This window comes from Bison bison, unplaced genomic scaffold (genome assembly GCF_000754665.1).
Source record: "Bison bison bison isolate TAMUID 2011002044 unplaced genomic scaffold, Bison_UMD1.0 scf7180017864527, whole genome shotgun sequence".
Taxonomy (NCBI): Eukaryota; Metazoa; Chordata; class Mammalia; order Artiodactyla; family Bovidae; genus Bison; species Bison bison.
In genome coordinates, this window is record NW_011495078.1 from 12,722,540 (window position 1) to 12,741,939 (window position 19,400).

The following is a 19,400-nucleotide window of genomic DNA, read 5'->3' on the forward strand; positions in this document are numbered from 1 at the left end:
CGCTGCTCCTTACCTTGGACGAGGGGTATCTCCTCACCGCCGTCCTTCCTGACCTTCAACGTGGGATAGCTCCTCTAGGCCCTCCTGCGCCCGCCCAAGAAGGGAATGGCAACTTGGATGTGGGGTTGGTCCTTACTAGAATAGTCTCCTAATTTTAAAGGTAAAGAAGGAGGTCAGTTACACTCAGTTCCATGTCAGGTCACATGTCTAGATATTAAGGCTGAGATTTGAGCCCCTGTGGGTTTCCTCCCCTTGCCCTCCCCGTGTAGACTCCCCTCTATTCCACTGAGCAGAACAGCATGATGACAGCCACAGCCCAGAAGATCCACAGCCCTGTGTTTGTAAAACCTTCTGAACTCTTCCAGGGAAAGGTAGGGTTTCAGTGGAAATGAGTCAGCAGCCCTGTCTGACCTTCCATGCCTTTCTGCTTTTCCCTTGGTTTTTATTTCCTTTGCTGCACCCCCGGCAGCCTCTTTCCCAGTGTCAACAAATTCAGAGGAACTGATAAGTCAGCCAGGCTGATGGGGAAGCAAACAGAAAAGAACCATCCGGTTCTGCAGCCGCTGTGGGCCCAGGAAGAGTCTGTGCTCCATGCTGCCCTCGTCTCTCTCCTCCTCTTGGTCCAGCTGGTCTCTCTCCCTCTCTGAAAATAAGACTTCCAAACAACCTCCCTGTGTGTTGTGTCACTCACCAAAACACCCAAGGCTAGCTCGATCAAGAGCGAAGTGTAATTTTGAATTTAAAATTAGAGATCTGCGCCTATTTCAGGAATTGGTAGCTGCAGGGTGGTGACCAAGCGCTCAAGCTTATAACTTCTTTCCCAGTAATAAGCATCAAAACTGTGAGTAGTGCCTTAGTCGACTTTTTAAATTGTGCCTAGACTCATGACTCAGAAGAGAAATGCTCTTTATGTTCCTAAAATATTTAGCATTCACAGTTTACACCATGCGAAACATTTCTGGTGTGAGTTCATTTCCATTTGGTTGTTTCTGTTTGAAAATTACCTGAAACAATTGTTTGATTATATAATTATATAGTTTAAAGAGGCACAGTGAGACATAGGGCTTTCAGTTTAATTATTAGAGGAGATATTTACCAGGTACTAATATATGAAAAATGCTCGGTAAAATGCTTGTTTCCTTCTCTTTGTGAAATAAACTTTAGTCATTGTTCGTGTACTTTAACATCCTTATTCATTTACATTTACTGAATAACTGCCAGGGGGCCCATCGCAAGTCACGCTCCTGCTTCAAATTCATCAGTACTTTCCACCACCTCCCAGTGCTTTGCTACTCAAAGTGTGGTCCCTGGACCAGCAACAGCAGCATCACCTGGGAGCCTGTTAGAACCAGAGGTTCTCAGGCCTCTCCTGAGTCCTCCTGAATCAGAATCAGATCGCAAAGTAATCTGTGTACATACTGAACTCTGAGAAGTCCTGATCTACTGATGAAGCTTTCCAGTTCATATAATGAATAAAGTCTTATTCCTCATTCTTTTGGTTCATCACCTGCTACTCCCTTTCTTGGGATTTGAACTGAGATTCCCCAGGCAAACCAAGCTGTTTCCTGTCCCTGGGCTTCTCTCATGCCGTTCTCTTTGCCTGGGTTCCATTTTCTCTCTTTTTGTCTTGTTATTGCCTACTGTTTCTTGAAGACATGTATCTATGCATTTGTCCATTCGTTCATTCTCTGTGTACTTATGTGTGTGTGTGTGTGGTTTTATTTTATGTTTTTAAAATTATTATTTTTTTTTTGCCTTATTTTGCACTTATAAAAATTTTTAGAGTATAGCTGCTTTACAATATTGTGTTAGTTTCTGCTGTACAGAAGAGTGAGTCAGCTATACGTATACGCACATCCCTTCTGTTTTGGCTTTCCTTCCCACTTAGGTTACCACAGTATATTGAAAAGGGTTTGCCGTGCTATGCAGTGGTAATAGATTTTTCAGTCAAAGTATAGTTGGTGTTGGAGTAGGAAATGGCAACCCACTCCAGTATTCTTGCGTGGAGAATCCCAAGGACAGAGGAGCCTGGCGGGCTACAGTGCACGGGGTCGCAAAGACTTGGACACGACTGAGTGACTAACACACACACATATACATGTGCACAGACACTCGTGCACATTTAGTTGGTGGACAATGTTATATAAATTACAGGTGCACAGTGTTGTGAAGTTATTGTTAATGATAAAATATTGGCTACATTCCTTGTGTTGTGCAATATATTCTTACAGCTTATTTTATACCGAATAATTTGTACCTCCCACTCCCCACCCTTAGTTTGCTTTTCCTCCCTCTCCCCACTGGTAACCACTAGTTTTTTCTCAATATCTACGGCTCTCACATCATTTGCAAATATTTCCTTCCATTCTGTAGGTTGTCTTTTTGTTTTATCTATGGTTTCCTTTGCTACGCAAAAACGTTTAAAGTTTAATTAGGTCCCATTTGTTTATTTTTGCTTTTATTTCCTTTGCTTTAGAAGATAAAGCCCCCAAAACATTGCTACAATTTATGTTAAAGAGTGTTCTGCCTATGTTTTCCTCTGTTTGGTCTTACATTTAGGGCTTCCCAGCTGGTGCTAGTGGTAAAGAACCTGTTAGCCAATGCAGGAGACACAAGAGACTCGGGTTGGACCCCTGGGTCAGGAAGATCCACTGGAGAAGGGCATGGCCACCCACTCCAGTATTCTTGTCTGGAAAATCCCTTGGATGGAAGAGCTTGGCAGGCCCATGGAATAGCTAAGGGTCAGACACAACTGAAATGATAGCATGTCTTATATTTCGGTATTTCATCCATTTTGACTTTATTGTTAGAGAATGTTCTAATTTCATTTTTTTACATGTAGCTGTCCAGTTTTCCCAGCACTACTTATTGAAGAGTCTGTCTTCATTGTATATTTTTGTCAGGCTGCTTTTTAAAGAAACTGTCCAGCGAGATGAGCGACTCTCCTCTCTGCTATCTCATGTACCAGACTTAACTCTATCGTTGGTGTATTATGCGGGGTTGACACTTACTGTTGACATTGACCAAAGTGGGTAGGGAGCCTGTCACATTTCTCTTTGTCTCTCCTGTACCTAGCACAGTTCCTGGTCCTCAGTAGCTGCTCAGGCAAGGTTTTGTTGGACTGAACTGTTGCACTTTGAGGAATGAGTGATTGGGCCAGGACAATGGCAGGTAAACTCTGAAGTAATTCATGACCTGAGCATGCCTTCTACCCACAAACAATAGCCTGACACCCTCATGCACCATTTGCCCTCTCTAATTCACTGAAAGGCCCTGACCTGATCAGCGGTACTAGTGACAGAATCTCAAACTTCTGTGGATGTTGAACAGACTTGGGGGCTGAGAATGTCGCAGACAGGAAGGACTCTGCAGAGACCTGAGAAGGTGACCACTGCGGATGGCTCAGAGGAGGGGTGTGGCTGTGGGCTCTTTGGCACACCTCCTCCAGCTGTAACTACATTGCCCACAACTTGAGCCAAGTGTCATCTTATGAATTACTGACCGGTTGAGTTTTCTACTGACTCCCTACCTCTCGGAGAGGCATGTCTGTGGGCAGCTGCAATGGTGGTGACCAGTTAGGAGATGCCATCTTTGTTGGGGGAAGGAAGTAGTTACCAGAGGGTAATGAAAGCAAGAAGGCAATGGCACCCCACTCCAGTACTTTTGCCTAGAAAATCCCATGGATGGAGGAGCCTGGTAGGCTGCAGTCCATGGGGTCACTAGAGTCGGACACGACTGAGCGACTTCACTTTCACTTTTCACTTTCATACATAGGAGAAGGAAATGGCAACCCACTCCAGTGTTCTTGCCTGGAGAATCCCAGGGATGGGGGAGCCTGGTGGGCTGCCATCTACGGGATCGCACAGAGTCGGACACGACTGAAGCAACTTAACAATGAAAGCAAGGGCTTTACCATGATGAGTGGGGACAATTGAGGGCCATGACATAAAGGATAAAAAACAGGGACTTTCCTGGCGTCCAACGTTTGAGTCTCCAAACTTCCACTGCAAGGGGTGCAGGTTTGATCCCTGGTTAGGGAAGTAAGATCCCACATGCCCTGGGGCATGGCCAAAAAGTAAAAAAAATAAATAAAACATTTTTAAAAATTGGGATTAAAAAAATAAATGAAATAAAGAGAATAAATCACAAAAGAGAGGAGGAAGAATGTCATGAAAACAAGGACAGTGGAACCAGTCTTTCTGGGTCCAGAACCCCAGCTCTGCATATTAGAGCTTGGGCAACTGTTCACTTTCCATCTGTAAAATGGGAATAATAATATTTCCTACCTTACGAGGAACTGTTATTCATAAAGACAACTTATTATTCATAAAGACTTGGACTAGGGGCTGACACACCACATAATCAAAAAGACCTCAGTGCTTAAGAAACAGAGAGTACTGAATTGCTTGAAAATAAAATTCAGCATTTCTTTCTCTTTTCATCTCTGTGCGCCTCCACGTTAGTAAACGCATTTGCCTACTTCATGGTATTTCCCTGGGTTTGCAATAGGGGTGTGTGTGTCTTTAAGCTGGTGAGCAATGCTTTAAACAAAAATGAACAAAAGGGAAACAGCTGCTTTGTTTTTGAAAAGATTTGCCAAGCTCACATAGTTAAATTTAATGGCTGGGTGTTTTAAACCCTGGAGAACAATGTAATTTGTGTCATCACTGCTACAAAGGATGACTCGGCGAGAGTTTCATTTCAGTCGCCTAAAGACCTAACTTGAACAAAAGAAGCAAAAACAAACACAAATACAGTCATGGAAAAACGCTAATTAGGCTTTGGGGAAAAAAGATTGTCCGATCCTGTCATGTCTTGGCAGAGCAAAATAAAAATAACACTGGCACCTGCAAAGTTATTTTTCTCACCACATATTTTAATTTTTTAAGTAATATTTTGTGTACTAGTTATGATTCCAGGGTGTGGGTGAGGGTTGAGAGAAGGGGACGACTGGAGACTAGTATCTGAATGTTTTGTACCTGCTTCACTTGCAATCTCTCTTTTAATTCTCTCCAAATTCTATGGAGGAGATATTTCCTCATTTACAATCAGACATTCTAGAACTATTAACAGGACACTCAAGAACTAGACGTAAGTGTCTTGGTTAAGTCACTTAACCAAGTTCATACAACCCAGTAAGTTACACCACTAGAGTATGACTGTATCTGCCTGACTTGGGGGGAATAAACCCCTTTTGAAATGGTTTGTTTGTTTTTGTGTTTTGTTAATATTTATTTTAAAAATTCTAATTAATTTACTGTTTTGGTTCCATTCTTCAGCATGTGGGATCTTAGTTACCTGACCAGGGACTGAGTCTGTGGCCCCTTTGGTGGAAGCACAGAGTCCTAACCGGGGGATCACCAGGGAAGTCCTGGTTTGTTCATTTTTTAATGGGAACAAAGTATGTATATCTCAGTCTCTTCCTTGTAGGTTGTCAGGAACCAAATATCAAATGCTTGTGAAGTTCAGATATATCTAACATTTAATTTTTCTTCATGCAAGATAGAGATTTTGCTTCCCCAGAGTCTCTGCATTTCGATAGTAATCATAGGAAACAACTAGATGAGGTTGACAGCTATGGAAGACGACAGTCAAGCGATGACCTCGTCTTGGTTTGGAAGCTCCAGTTTTCACATGTTAGTGCAAGAAATGCCAATTACCGGACAAAAGCCAGTACCTTGTGACACAATTGCAAAGAGATGGTGATGATTAAGGCTGTAACTCACTCATAAGGGGAGTTGGCTGTCTCGTATTGTTTCTAATGGAGACAGAGAAAAACTGGGAGAGAGAAGATTCCTGAATACAGAAAGGATTAAGGAGTTCTGCTACTTTCCTCCTCAGGGGTACTATTTCCATATTAGTGGGTTGGCCAAAAATTTATTTGGGTTTTTCTGTATGAGCAGGAAAAGCCTGAGTGAACTTTCTGGCCAACCCAGTACATTATCACCAAATAGCCCAAGGACATGTGAGAGGAGAGGAGAGAGAAAATTAATAGAAGGTAAGTGACTCATACCAGTAGATAATTAACTGGAAAGGACTTTCTATTTGGGCTTATGCTCTTTGTTGTTGTTGCTGTTCTGTCTCAAGTTGTGTCCGACTCATTGCTACCCCATGGACTGCAGCACACCAGGCTTCCCTGTCCTTCACTATCCCCCCGAGTTTGCTCAAACTCATGTCCATTGAGTCAATGATGCCATCCAACCAGCTCATCCTCTGTCACCCCCTTCTCCTGCCCTCAATCTTTCCCAGCATCAGGGTCTTTTCCATGTGACTGCTCTTCACATCAGGTGACCAAAGTATCGGTGCTTCAGCATCAGTCCTTCCAATGAATATTCAGGGTTGATTTCCTTTAGGATTGACTGGTTTGATCTCCTTGTTGTCCAAGAAACTCTCAAAAGTCTTCTCAAGCACCACAGTTCAAGAGCATCAATTCTTCAGTGCTCGGCCTTCTTTATGGTCCAACTCTCAGATCTATACATGACTACTGGAAAAGTCACAGCTTTGACTAGTTAGACCTTTGTCAGCAAAGTGGTGTCTCTGCTTTTCCTGTTCCCTTTACTCTCTAGGTCAAGAAATCTCTCAATCCAGAGAAGGCAGGGAACCATATCATTTCTCTTCTTGACATTGGATCAAGCAGTGAATTGAGTTAGCACGTCAAATGGGTCTTCAAGAGCACTTCCCTTTACTTGTAACTGGTGTTGAATGTAACACTGTGTGGGTGTATTTGTGTGTGTGTGTGTGTTTAGAATGGGTCTAGGGCATTTATGAAAAAAGATCCTGCACCCTCACTAGAATAACCCCTGGGTCAGAGCCTGCAAATCCTTCCTATAGATGCTACTTCAGCACCAGTCTGGTGGGGTCAGAAAGGCTCCTGGTATTGAGAAAATTAATAAAGAAAAACTGCACTAAAATAGGGTTAGGAGACCAGAAGGGAGAGCTCTCATACACATATCACATGATGCCAACACAGATCCCAGCAGGATGAAATGTACCTTGCATCTCCAGTACCTTGCATCTCCAGCAAGAAGTGGCATCCTTTAACCACCAGCAGGAGATTGTCTCCTTGCCTGGTAACAGACCAGCCAATGAGAGACTGTGACAACTCAGCCAATGAGACGCCACCTTCCTTCAAACTCCCAGTTTCCTCCAATGACTTTTGTGTATAACAGCCCTTTTCAACTTCCCCTTCTCCTCTATAAAAGAGTTTGCTTTACAGAATTTGCATGTGGGTCACCCTAGTTGCATGTCCTGAATTGCAGTTCTTTGCTGCTCCCACATAAACCTGTTTAGCTGGAAAAATAAGTGACTGTTTTATTGTTTTATGTTAACAATGTACAGAAAAGGAAGTGCTCTGAGTTCAGAAAGCCTGGGGCTGGTCTTGACATGTTTCCACTTGCTCTATAACTTTGAGCACATTATTATAAGAGGTAAATGAATACATTTGAAAATGCCTTTTTAACTGAAAAAAAAAGGACTTCCCTGGTGGCTCAGATGGTATAGCGTCTGCCTACAATGCGGGAGATCTGGGTTCAGTCCCTGTGTCGGAAAGATCTCCTGGAGAAGGAAATGGCAACCCACTCCAGTATTCTTGCCTGGAAAATCCCATGGACAGAGGAGCTTGGTTACAATCTACAGGCTACAGTCCATGGGGTCGCAATGAGTTGGACACGACTGAGCGACCTCACTTTCACTTTTTTTTTAAACTGAAAAAAACTATACAATCACAAGAGACTCGGCTGGGAGAATCCCACGGATGGAGAAGCCTGGCAAGTTATAATACATGGGGTCATGGAGAGTCAGACATGACTGAACGTTTGAGCACCCTGCAGAGAGCAGGGTACAATATTTAAGGTTTATCGATAGATTGTGATGTACAGTAGTGAAGTTTGATTGTATTTTTTTCTTTTCTGCCATCTTCTCCCACCAGAGCTTTTACCCCTGTTCTGATGCTAAATCATACTGATCCCTTACATTTCATCGTAATCACTCTTGTAGGACTCGATTAGAAGCCTCTTCTGTGCACATCAAACTGGCCCGTAATCAACTATTTACCAAATCACAAGAAATAATCAAATTAGGTCATCCTTGGTTTTCCTTCTTGCCTCCCCAACCTGCTCCTCTCTTGAGGTAGTCGAGGCTTCTCCATGTTTTTGTGGCACTTAAGCACAATCTATTTCAAATATTTTTTTATATATGTCTGTCCAGTAGATCATGAGCTGCTAGAATGCTGCTAGAAATTAGAAAGTGGTCAGTAAATGTTTGTTGAATTAGACTGATATGAAACGTAATTGGTTATGACCCCATAATATTACTTTATTTACATGGCTATTTTTCACTCTAATTTACTTGTGAGTGTGTGTGTGTGCTTGCGCTCAGTTGCTCAGTCATGTCTGACTCTTTGCAACTGATCCAAAGGACTATAGCCCACCAGACTCCTCTGTCTGTGGAATTCTCCAAGCAAGAATACTGCAGTGGGTTGCCATTTCCTCCCCAGTGGATCTTCCCAACGCAGGGATTGAACTGGCGTTTCTTGCATTTTCTGCATAGGCCAGGGGATTCTTTGATTTAGGGTTTTGTTGTTATTTACTATTATAAATAAGGCTGTGATGAAGATCTTTGTGACAAGCCTATTTCTGTTGTTTCAGATTATTTTCATAGATTTGAGTCCTAAAAGTAGAGTTAGATTTTGACTAGTATTATCAGGTTGCTTTCCAGAATTATTGCACAATTAAAATCCCCATTTATGTGACAGTTTTACAAATTGTAGTTCACACTTTTGTATAGCATGAATACATATCTATCAACATCACTGCATTGGAAGCATTGCAATAGCTAAGTTTACCATTTACCTTCACTAAGAATGTTGCCAGAGTGTAGAGGTCCCAAGGAGTGGAAGCTTGCAGGCCTTAGCAATGAAGAAAGAAAATTTAGAAGGCCCTGCCCAGATAGTGCAGTCTCCCAGGAAAACTTAGGAGGGCCAAATGCAGGGCCTGGGAATTAAAAAAATTTCAGTCTTTGTTCGTTACCTTCTCTGCTACCTAAATAGGTAATATTGATTGTTAATAATGGATGTTAAGGGTTATGATGTAATGAATAGATAAAGCAAAGACTTCTTTTGATTAATTTCATTGTGACAAGAATGAGAGTGAGAGACATCCCTGGCAGTCCAGTGGTTAAGACTCCAAGCTTCTACTGCTGGGGGCATGGGTTTGATCCCTGGCTGGGGAACTAAGATCCAGCAAGCCCAGCAGCCAATAAAATAACATGAAATAATAATAAAAAAAAAACTAAGGCATCCACATGATAATGAGTCTTGAGCCAGTCATAGAAAGCCAAGGTCTCCTTTTGAGTCATTTGTTGAGTCACAATAGCCCTTCTCACTTGCAATCATGTTAGAATATTGAGAAATGTAAGGTATAATATTGATGTATAGAAAAACATGTAGGTCCCCCAAGTTTGTGACTATTGGTTTGGTTCTCCTTCAGTTAGGAAGTCTCTTGTGTTTAATGATGCAGCTGATTCAACAGCTGGTCATTCGCCTTGGGTGCCCTGGTCCTGCCCAGGCCTCACAGACCCTTCTGTCGTGTGATGGGGGCTGCAGACCAAGTCTCCTGTTGGTGTATTTGTGGGTTCCAGCCTTGTTATCTTTAGGAAGAGAGGAGGATGGAGATTGTCAAATGCATGGGGTAGAGGTTTGGGGTGGGGAGGAGGGGGCAGGGGGTGAGCACAAGAGCTCATTTAAACAGAAATGATGACTAGAGAGCAGAAAATGCAGATTGTGAAGATGAGCATTCTCGAGACGGTTGAGCGGACCCTGAACTATGACAGTGATGAAAAGGTTAGAAAGAGAAGGGCTGGTATAGAAAACATGTGAACACGGTTTGTCTACACAAGGCCAATTATTTTGGAATAAAGTTAGTCTTTTAAAAAAATATTTATTTTAATTTATTTGGCTGAGCTGGGTCTTCGTTGTGGCACACAGAATCTTTAGTTGCAGCACATGAACTCTTAGTTGCTACATGTGGGATCTAGTTCCCTGACCAGGGTTTGAACTTGGGCCCCCTGCTTTCGGGGAGTGGAATTTCAGCCACTGTACCACCAGGATCGTCCCTAAAATCAGTCTGATTTAGTAACTATTTTTTGAATGTCAAGAACTGTATTAAGAATGATTTTCTGCTACGTGCCAAGCCTCTGTTACCTGAGAGACCCAGTAGCTGGACTTGCATTGTTTCTTGTTGAAGAAATTCACACTCAGTGATCTGAGTAGGAAAAGAAAGCAACAGATCACTTCAATAAGCCCAACAGCTTAAACAGCTAGATTACATAGGTCCTACTGAGGCAGATGAAAGAGGAAAGTGGAAAAGTTGGCTTAAAATTCAACATTCAGAAAACTAAGATCATGGCACCCGGTCCCACCACTTCATGGCAAATAGATGGGGAAACAGTGGAAACAGTGTCAGACTTTATTATCTTCAGCTCCAAAATCACTGCAGATGGTGACTGCAGCCGTGAAATTAAAAGACGCTTATTCCTTGGAAGGAAAACTATGACTAACCTTGACAGCATATTGAAAATCAGAGATATCACTTTGCCAACAAAGGTCCGTCTAGTCAAGGCTATGGTTTTTCCAGTGGTCACGTATGGATGTGAGAGTTGGACTGTGAAGAAAGCTGAGCACTGAAGAATTGATGCTTTTGAACTGTGGTGTTGGAGAAGACTCTTGAGAGTCCCTTGGACTGCAAGGAGATCCAACCAGTCCATCCTAAAGGAAATCAGTCCAGAATATTCAGAGGAAGGACTGATGTTGAAGCTGAAACTACAATACTTTGGCCACCTGATGAGAAGAACTGACTCACTGGAAAAGACCCTGATGCTGGGAAAGATTGAAGGCAGGAGGAGAAGGGGACGACAGAGGATGAGATGGTTGGATGGCATCACTGACTCAATGGACATGAGTTTGAGCAAGCTCCGGGAGTTGGTGATGGACAGGGAGGCCTGGTGTGCTGCAGTCCATGGGGTCGCAAAGAGTCAGACACGAGTGAGCAACTGAACTGCACTGAACTGATTGAGGCAGAACTAATGGGAAAACAGGTTAGAGATTTAATAAAAATGCATGAGAAGGTTTAATGAGATAAGAGATCATAAAAAGACTTCTGGAAATATTTTTTAAAGCCCCACACAAAATTTCCAAATTTAAAGTTAAAAGATGACTTCAAAGAGAGAGTAGTTCCTGATGAAAATCAAACTGATTATCTGAAAGAGCGTGTGGAGAAAGTAGTACACAGTGCAGAGCGAAAACTCGAAGAAATGGATACCACAGACGAAAAGACAAGACATGGGAGACACAGACGACAGGAATTGCAAAGAAAGATGAATATATGGGCGATAAATACAACTCAAAGAACAAGAGATAAAACGTCCTTGTCTGAACAAAATTTTGCTTTTTCAGATTGGAAGTCTTCCACCAACTCCAGGAAGTATTTCTGATGACGACATATAACCCAAATTCATCCATATAAATCTTCTAAAATTCAAAAAAGAAAAAGTTTAGTAAATTTTCCAGTGCAAAGAAAAAAGCTGTTATAGGAAGAGGAGAATTAGACTAGCATCAGACTTCTTATGTGCAACACTGGACGTTAGAAAACAGTAATGACCATTTACAAGTCTCCAGAGAAATTGAGTCATAATGTCATTCAAGTGTGAGAACAAAAGACAGCCATTATTAAACAGGCTATTATCTACTCTTTGTGAAGGTACACTTTTTATATGACCAGAGGAATTATTCTAACTGAATGAAATTTAATGATAACCTAGATCTCAGGATAGGAGAAGATGAAGAGTATAAGACACAGCAGTGAGCAATGTACTTCTAAGATGTATAATTAAGTCTAAAAGATGATGACAAGGGCTGTGAACTGTAATATGAGTTAAATAATAACCCCCTAAATAGAAGAGCCTGACTGCATGTATCTGTATGAAATAATAGCTGTCTCCCCAGGCAGTAAGCTCTAACGTTTATGAGTGATACTTAGGTTACGATTTCAATTTTAAATGAGTCTCACCAGTTGGAACAAGGGTGATGGGAAACTCTTGGTTGGGGTTGGTGGAGTAGAGAACAGATTAATACAAATCTTGATGTGGGGGACATCATTATTACTTAATTTTATTACTGCATATCTATGACTTTGTGACTTTAAAAGTTAGGGAGTTAATGAGTAGCTGACAGAGAGAAAGTTCCTAAATAATTTGCAAAGTTAAGGTGGAAATAAAAATAATAATAAAAAAACTTTTTCAACGAAGCAAATTAAGAACAGTATCAAGAGGAAGCAACAGTGAAAACTGATTACAAACAGAAAATAAAATGTAAAAATAAAGTGAATATCACAATGAAAGTAAAGGAATACTTTAATAAAAAAAACAAGCAGCTTCGGAATACTTACAAATTTTACCTCTATGCTGTTTAAAATAAATTCAACTAAAGTAAAATAGTAGGGTAGAAACTAATGGGACATACAAAAATATTTTAGCAAAAGTCAAAGTTGCTCAATTGTGTCCAACTCTTTGAGACCCCTTGGAATTCTCCAGGCCAGAATACCGGAGTGGGTAGTCTTTCCCTTCTCCAGGGCATTTTTCCCAACCCAGGGATTGAACCCAGGTCTCCTGCATTGCAGGTGGATTCTTTACCAGCTGAGCCACCAGGGAAGCCCAAGAATATGAGAGTGGGTAGTCTTTCCCTTCTCCAGCGGATCTTCCCAACCCAGGAATCAAACCGGGGTCTCCTGCATTGTTGGCGGATTCTGATTTTAGCAAAACAGAAAACCAAAGAAAAGTAAAGGCAGCTATATTAACATCTGCTCAGTCACTCAGTCGTGTCCAACTCGTTTGCGACCTCATTGTTTGTAGCCCACCAGCCTCCTCTGTCCATGGAATTTTCTAGGCAAGAGTACTAGAGTGGTTTGCCATTTCCGGCTCCAGTAATAATATAAACCAGATTTAAAAAATCTGAGGGATGATATAGGAGAGTGATAAGAAGCATAATCTATAAGGAAGAGATAATAAATGTTTGTCTCCAAATAACATAGCAGTAAAACATAGAAGGTAAAACAAGAACTAGAAATGCAAAGTGACCTTATAAAATCCAAAATCATAGCAGAGACTGTAGCATACCTTTTTCAGAAAAATAAGTGAACAGTAAGTAAGAGTATGAATGTCTCAAATAACGCCGTCACAAACCTGATCCAGACATAGGCCTTAGATAATTGTGTGCTCTACTCTTCACTACATTCCCCAGACAACTGTGGAAATAAATCATGTATCTGACTACAAAGAAAACCTTAAGACATTCCAAAGAACTTTTTATTGCCCCAGTTTTTTTACTATAAAGCTGTTTACTAGAAATTATTCATAAACAAGTAGCGATATAATTATTTGTACATTCATGACCAAACTTTAAGTTGGTCAAGCTGGGAAGAGCGCTACCAAGCATGTGGAAAAAATGAATGCAAATTCCCTCTAGAGAAATAAGCTGTTAATTAAAGCCTTGTGCAATTTGCACACATAGGGTCTCACCACAGATGAGCTCACAACAAAAATTCTCAAACATGCGGGAAGAGGTTCCGATTCTTGCAACACTCACTCCGTTGTTTTGGACTGACTCTCACACTGAGGACTCCAGCCCCATACTGTTGGAGACACATCAGCCTTGGCCCATTACTTGGTTCTGATCTTTTCAAGTGCCTTGAGACACTTGCGGGTTGAAATATTGAGGGCATATTGCAGATATTTAAACTATCCATCAGAGAATATAAATAACAAGGGCTAGAAATATGAGACAAAAAATTAAAAGGAAAAAAAAGAGAGAAATATTCCATCCCAAAAGCAGAAGCTAATCAGGCCATATGCCAAAGGCATACCCTTTTCAGAGAATGTTGTTGTTTTTCAGTCACCCAGTCGTGTCTGATTCTTTGTCCCCATGGACTGCAGCATGCCAGGCTTCCCTGTCCCTCACCGTCTCCTGAAGTTTGCCCAAGTTCATGTGCATTGCGTTGGTGATGCCTTCCAGCCATCTCATCCTCTGTTGCCCTCTTCTCCTTCTGCCCTCAATCTTTTCCAGCATCAGGGACTTTTCCAATGAGTTGGCTGTTCGCATTAGGTGACCAAAATACTGGAGCTTCAGCATCAGTCCTTCCAACGAGTATTCAGGGTTGATTTCCCTTACGATTAATTTTATCTCCTTGCTGTCCAGGGGACTTTCAGGAGTCTTCTCCAGTACCATAGTTTGAAGACGTCAATTCTTTGGCATTCTGCTTTCTTTACAGTCCAGCTCTCAACTGTATGTGACCACTGGGAAGACCATGACCTTGATTGTATGGACCTTTGTTGACAGAGTGATGTCTCTGCTTTTCAATACACTGCTGTGTTTGTAATACCTTTCCTGCCAAGAAGCAACCATCTTCTGATTTCATGGCTTATTTTAGAGAATATTTTATGTCATACCTGGAGATCATTGGAGTTGCTCTTCTAATCTGTTGTGAGAGAACAAGGAGCCTTCCTACTTTCTGATCAATTTGACAGTGTGACTTGATGGAACCAAACCCTGGCTTCAGATTTTTTTTCCCCTTGATTCAGCCTGATGGGGGCTCCAATCTTGCTGCATGCTGTGTATTTATTCTCTGTCTTTCAGGTGTCTGCCGTGACAAGAAATCAGAGATGCGGTGGGCTGTCCCCTCTGGGAGATGTTACTCATACACTTTTTGGTGGATCAACCTTGACTTCGCAGATATTAGGTTGGCCAAAAAGTTGGTTGGGATTTTTCCTAAGATATAATGGAAAAACCAGAAAAAACTTTTTGGCCAAGTCAATATTTCCAGGCATTTGAGGACATCTGAGCTAAGTGATATGCAAAGACTCACTTATCTCAGTAGTGCTTATCAGGCTAGAGTCATATCTATAGAATGCTAATTGACCAAGTTTTTAAAGATTCTAGGCTTTCCTGGTAGCTCAGATGTTAAGGAATCTGCCAGCAATGCAGGAGACTTGGGTTGGATCTCTGGGCTGGGAAGATCCCCTGGAGGAGGAAATGGAAACCTACTCTAGTATTCTTGCCTGGAGAAGTCCATGGATAGAGGAGCCTGGTGAGCTGCAATCCACGGGTCAGAAGAGTTGGACACGACTGAGCAACTAATACAATAGAGGCACAGAGCTTACCTAAAAGGGTCCTGGATTCAGCGGATTGGTCATCATTATTAGCTCATATTTCCAGGTGTCATATTTTTTTTCTTTTTTGGCTGCACTGCATGGAATGTGGTATCTTAGTGCCCTGACTAGAGACTGAACCTGGGACCCCTGCAGTAGAAGTGTGGAGTCTTAACTGCTGGACTGCCAGGGAAGTCTCCGCAGGTGTCAGTTATTAAAATTATATTCTGCTTAGTGTATGTGTTACTGAAACTCTCCAGACCTACCTTTACACTGAAAATAGATTCTTAATAGTAGGGGCAGGGTTTTCACCATAACTGGGTTGGTCTCAGTCCAATGATCACAGAGAGAGAAAATACATACATTACCTGATGAATGTGACAGTAACAAAAGTCATCATAATCATGTTAGGGACTGAATGCCTCCGCTCCCAAATTCATATGTTGATATCTTAACTTCCAGTGTGCTGCTGTGTGGAGATGGGGCCATAGGAAGGCAACTAGAGTTAGTTTAGGTCATGAGGGTGGCCCCTCATGATGGAATTAGTAACCTCAGAATAGCACATGACCTGAGGGAAGGCCATGTGAGGACATACCAAGGAGGCAGGCATCTGCAACCTAAGGAGAGAGCTCTCACCAGGAACTGAATCAATTGGCACCTTGATCTCAGACTTCCCGGCCTCCAAAACTGTGAGAAAATAAATTTCCGTTGTTTATACCACCTAGTCAGTGGTATTTTTTTTTATGGTGGCCTGAAATGACTAAGGTGCTTCCCCGTAGGCTCATCAGTAAAAAAAAAAAAAAAAAAAATCCCCCTGCAATGCAGGAGACTTGGGGGATCAGGTTCAATCTCTGGGTCAGGAAGATCTCTTGGAGGAGTAAATGGAAACCCACCCCAGTATTCTTGCCTGGGAAATTCCATGGACAGAGGAGCTTGGTGGGCTGCAGTTCATGGGGTCACAAAGAGTCAACCCGATGAAGTGACTGAGCACACACGCGTGAGATGACCAAGACAATCCCTGATGTAAAGTGATGGCAATAAGGGGCAAATGCCCGGTGTATGTTGGGCTTATCATGTTGTTGTTATTCAGTAGCCCACTTGTGTCTGACTCTTTATGACCCTGTGGACTCAGCATGCCAGGCCTCCCTGTCCCTCACCATCTCCTGAAGTTTGCCCAAGTTCAAGTCCATTGCATCGGTGATGCCATCCAACCATCTCATCCTCTGTTGTCTCCTCCTTCTGCCCTCAATCTTTCCCCGCATCAGGGACTTTTCCAATAACCTTCAAAATATCCTCCTGAGTGTGGAAACTTAAGATTAGAACAGTAAACACTGGTCCATAGAGGTGAAGTGATTTGCCCAGAGTTAATAGGAAAAAGCAACTTTAAATGCCTTTATTTACAGTACACTTCTTACAGTGTACCTTATTTGACTTATGAATAAAGAATATATATGTATATATTTTAACTTAAAAGCATCTATTAAAATATCTCGAAGACTAGACAGAATGTTGAATAGTGGTTCAAACAGAAGACAGAAGTTAAATAGTTCGCCCCCTTTTCCCACTGAACCCAGAACCAGGGGGCTGCCAGAGTCCAAATCAGATTACTAATGATCAGATTGAAACAGTCAAGATTGGCCCCCTAGAAGCCTTATAAAATAGGTCTTAATTTGGGTATAGTTTCAGTTTTAAGGAGACTTGGGATTGCTTAATTAATCAGATTGCATTTAATTAATCAGATTATAATTAATTAATCAGATTACAGTTTGCAAAAAGCTTTCATGCACTGTCACATTTAATCTGTACAACAGTTGATGTGATAATAATAGTCTCCATATTACAGAAGAGAAAAATTGAGGCTCCAAGAAATTAAGTGATTCTCTCAAGCTCACTTAGCTGGTCTGTGACAGAATCCAAACGTTGATCCAAAGACTTTGATGGGAAAATGCTAGCTCATTATACAGAGTTTAGGCACACCAGGAGGAAGAAATGGGCTCCCTCATAGGTACCATTGTTTGCCACGGTTGATCTCATTATTTCCTGACTCCGAGAGGGCAGCTGATGGTAACTGAAAACCAAGATTCTCTGATTCATAAACATCATGTTGATATAGTCACCAAGTGCTTAATAAACCTGGAAGGGGATGAGGACAGAAGCAAGAGGGCAGTCAGCTACATGCATAACACACAGCTGAGGACAGCTTAGAATGGGATCACTAAGTGCAGGACATACAGAGTATAAAAATCAGATAGAGGAACCAGTTATCTCCTCAGTCAACTGAATATGCTTGACTTCTGGGGAACTGGGGCTGGTAAAGAATGCAATGCAGGAGACCCCGGTTTGATTCTTGGGTCAGGAGGATCCCCTGAAGGGATAGGTTACCCACTCCAGTATTCTTGTGCTTCCCTAGTGGCTCAGATGGTAAAGAATCCGCTTGCAATGTGGGACATCTGGGTTTGCTCCCCGGATTGGGAAGATCCCCTGGAGAAGGGCATGGCAACCTACTCCAGTATTCTTGCCTGGAGAATCCCCATGGACAGAGGAGCCTGGTGGGCTACAGTCCATGGGGTGGCAAAGAGTTGGACACAACTGAGCAACTAAAAACAGCACAGAGTAAAACAAGTGGAGTAAGAAACTCAAATAGATTAGTCCAAGCTGCAACAGAAAAATGAGATGGACTTAATGTGAAATATAAGATGAAGCTCAATTAGCTGAAAGGAACCAAGATTTCAGGTGAATGGTGTGTACTAAAAAAAAGAAAGAAAGTTGAAGCTTTAATTGAAGCCATGGTTGTTACTTAAAATACCATGAAACCATTTGGAGTGAATCAAACATGAATTGATTTCATCTGCAAATGCATGGCACCTGAAAGAGAAAGCTGGACCACAAGTAAACTCTGTGCAAACAACGGGGATTTGACTTAGGGAGAAACCCACGGAACCTAAATGAAAGTTGCAGAAACTAAAAGAGGCATGGATTTATGAAATAAGTCGTGCATGGAAATAGAATAAAGAGATGATACTGAAATGCCACAAGACCCAGCGATGATAGTTAAGTGATATATGGAGGAGGCAGAAAGACTTGTTTTCATACTTTCCTGGTGTGGCTGATAAAATGTTTTAAGAGAAAAGAAAAACAAAAATTCAAAGCAGTTTCTGAGCAAGAGATGTTAGGACTTTTTAAATAAGAAACACTGCCCAGAGTTGTCAAAGAATGAAGGAAAAAATATTTGGCACTACATGATGGAGGACCAAAGTTTGTGATGCCAGGAAAGATTGAGGGCAGATGGAAAAGAGGGTGCCAGAGCATGAGATGGCAGGATGGCATCACTGAGGCAATGGATATGAACTTGGGGAAATTTCAGGAGGTGGTGAGGGACAGGGAGGTCTGCTGTGCTGCAGTCCATGGGGTCACAAAGAGTTGGACACGACTGGGCGACAACAACAGCAACTACATGCCAAGGATGTGAAGCTTTCAAGGTGACCTTTCCTTGTAAGAGAAATGTGTGTTAGCTGCTCAGTCGTGTCCGACTCCTTGCAATCCCATGGACGGTAGCCTGCCAGTCTCCTCTGTCTGTGGAATTTCCAGGCAAGAATACTGGAGTAGGTTGCCATTTCCTCCTCCAGGGGATCTTCCCGACCCAGGGATCGACCCTGGGTGTCCTGCTCTGCAGGTAGACGCTTTACCATCCGAGCCACCAGGGAAGCCCCTGCAAGAGACAGGGAAGCACACAAAGTCAAGACACAAATCATTGCCTAAACTGGGTCTATTTTGGCTGGTATTAGCATAACTACACTAGCATTCTTTCAGTTAATATTTATGTGGTGTATCTTTTCCCATCTGCTTGTGTTCAGTCTTAATGATTTAAGTATTTCAGTGCACCTCGGTAAAAAAGCATACAATGACATGTTATAAACCCAGCTGCATCTTTTTTGCCTCATAACCAAATCATTAGATCTGTTTACATTTGTTATAACTACCAGGTTTATAAACTAACTTCTTTTTTTCCAGTTGTGTGTGTTTGTGTGTGTGCTTGTCCCTGTTCTATGTTTCATTGCTTCCTTTTCTCAGCTTCTTATAGATTTAAAAAAATTTTCTCATTTTTTTCCTCTTCTATTTTAGAAGTTACTCAGTGGTCCCCAACGTTTTTGCCACCAGGGACCAGGTTTGTGGAAGACATTTTCTCCACGCACCAGGGTTGGGGT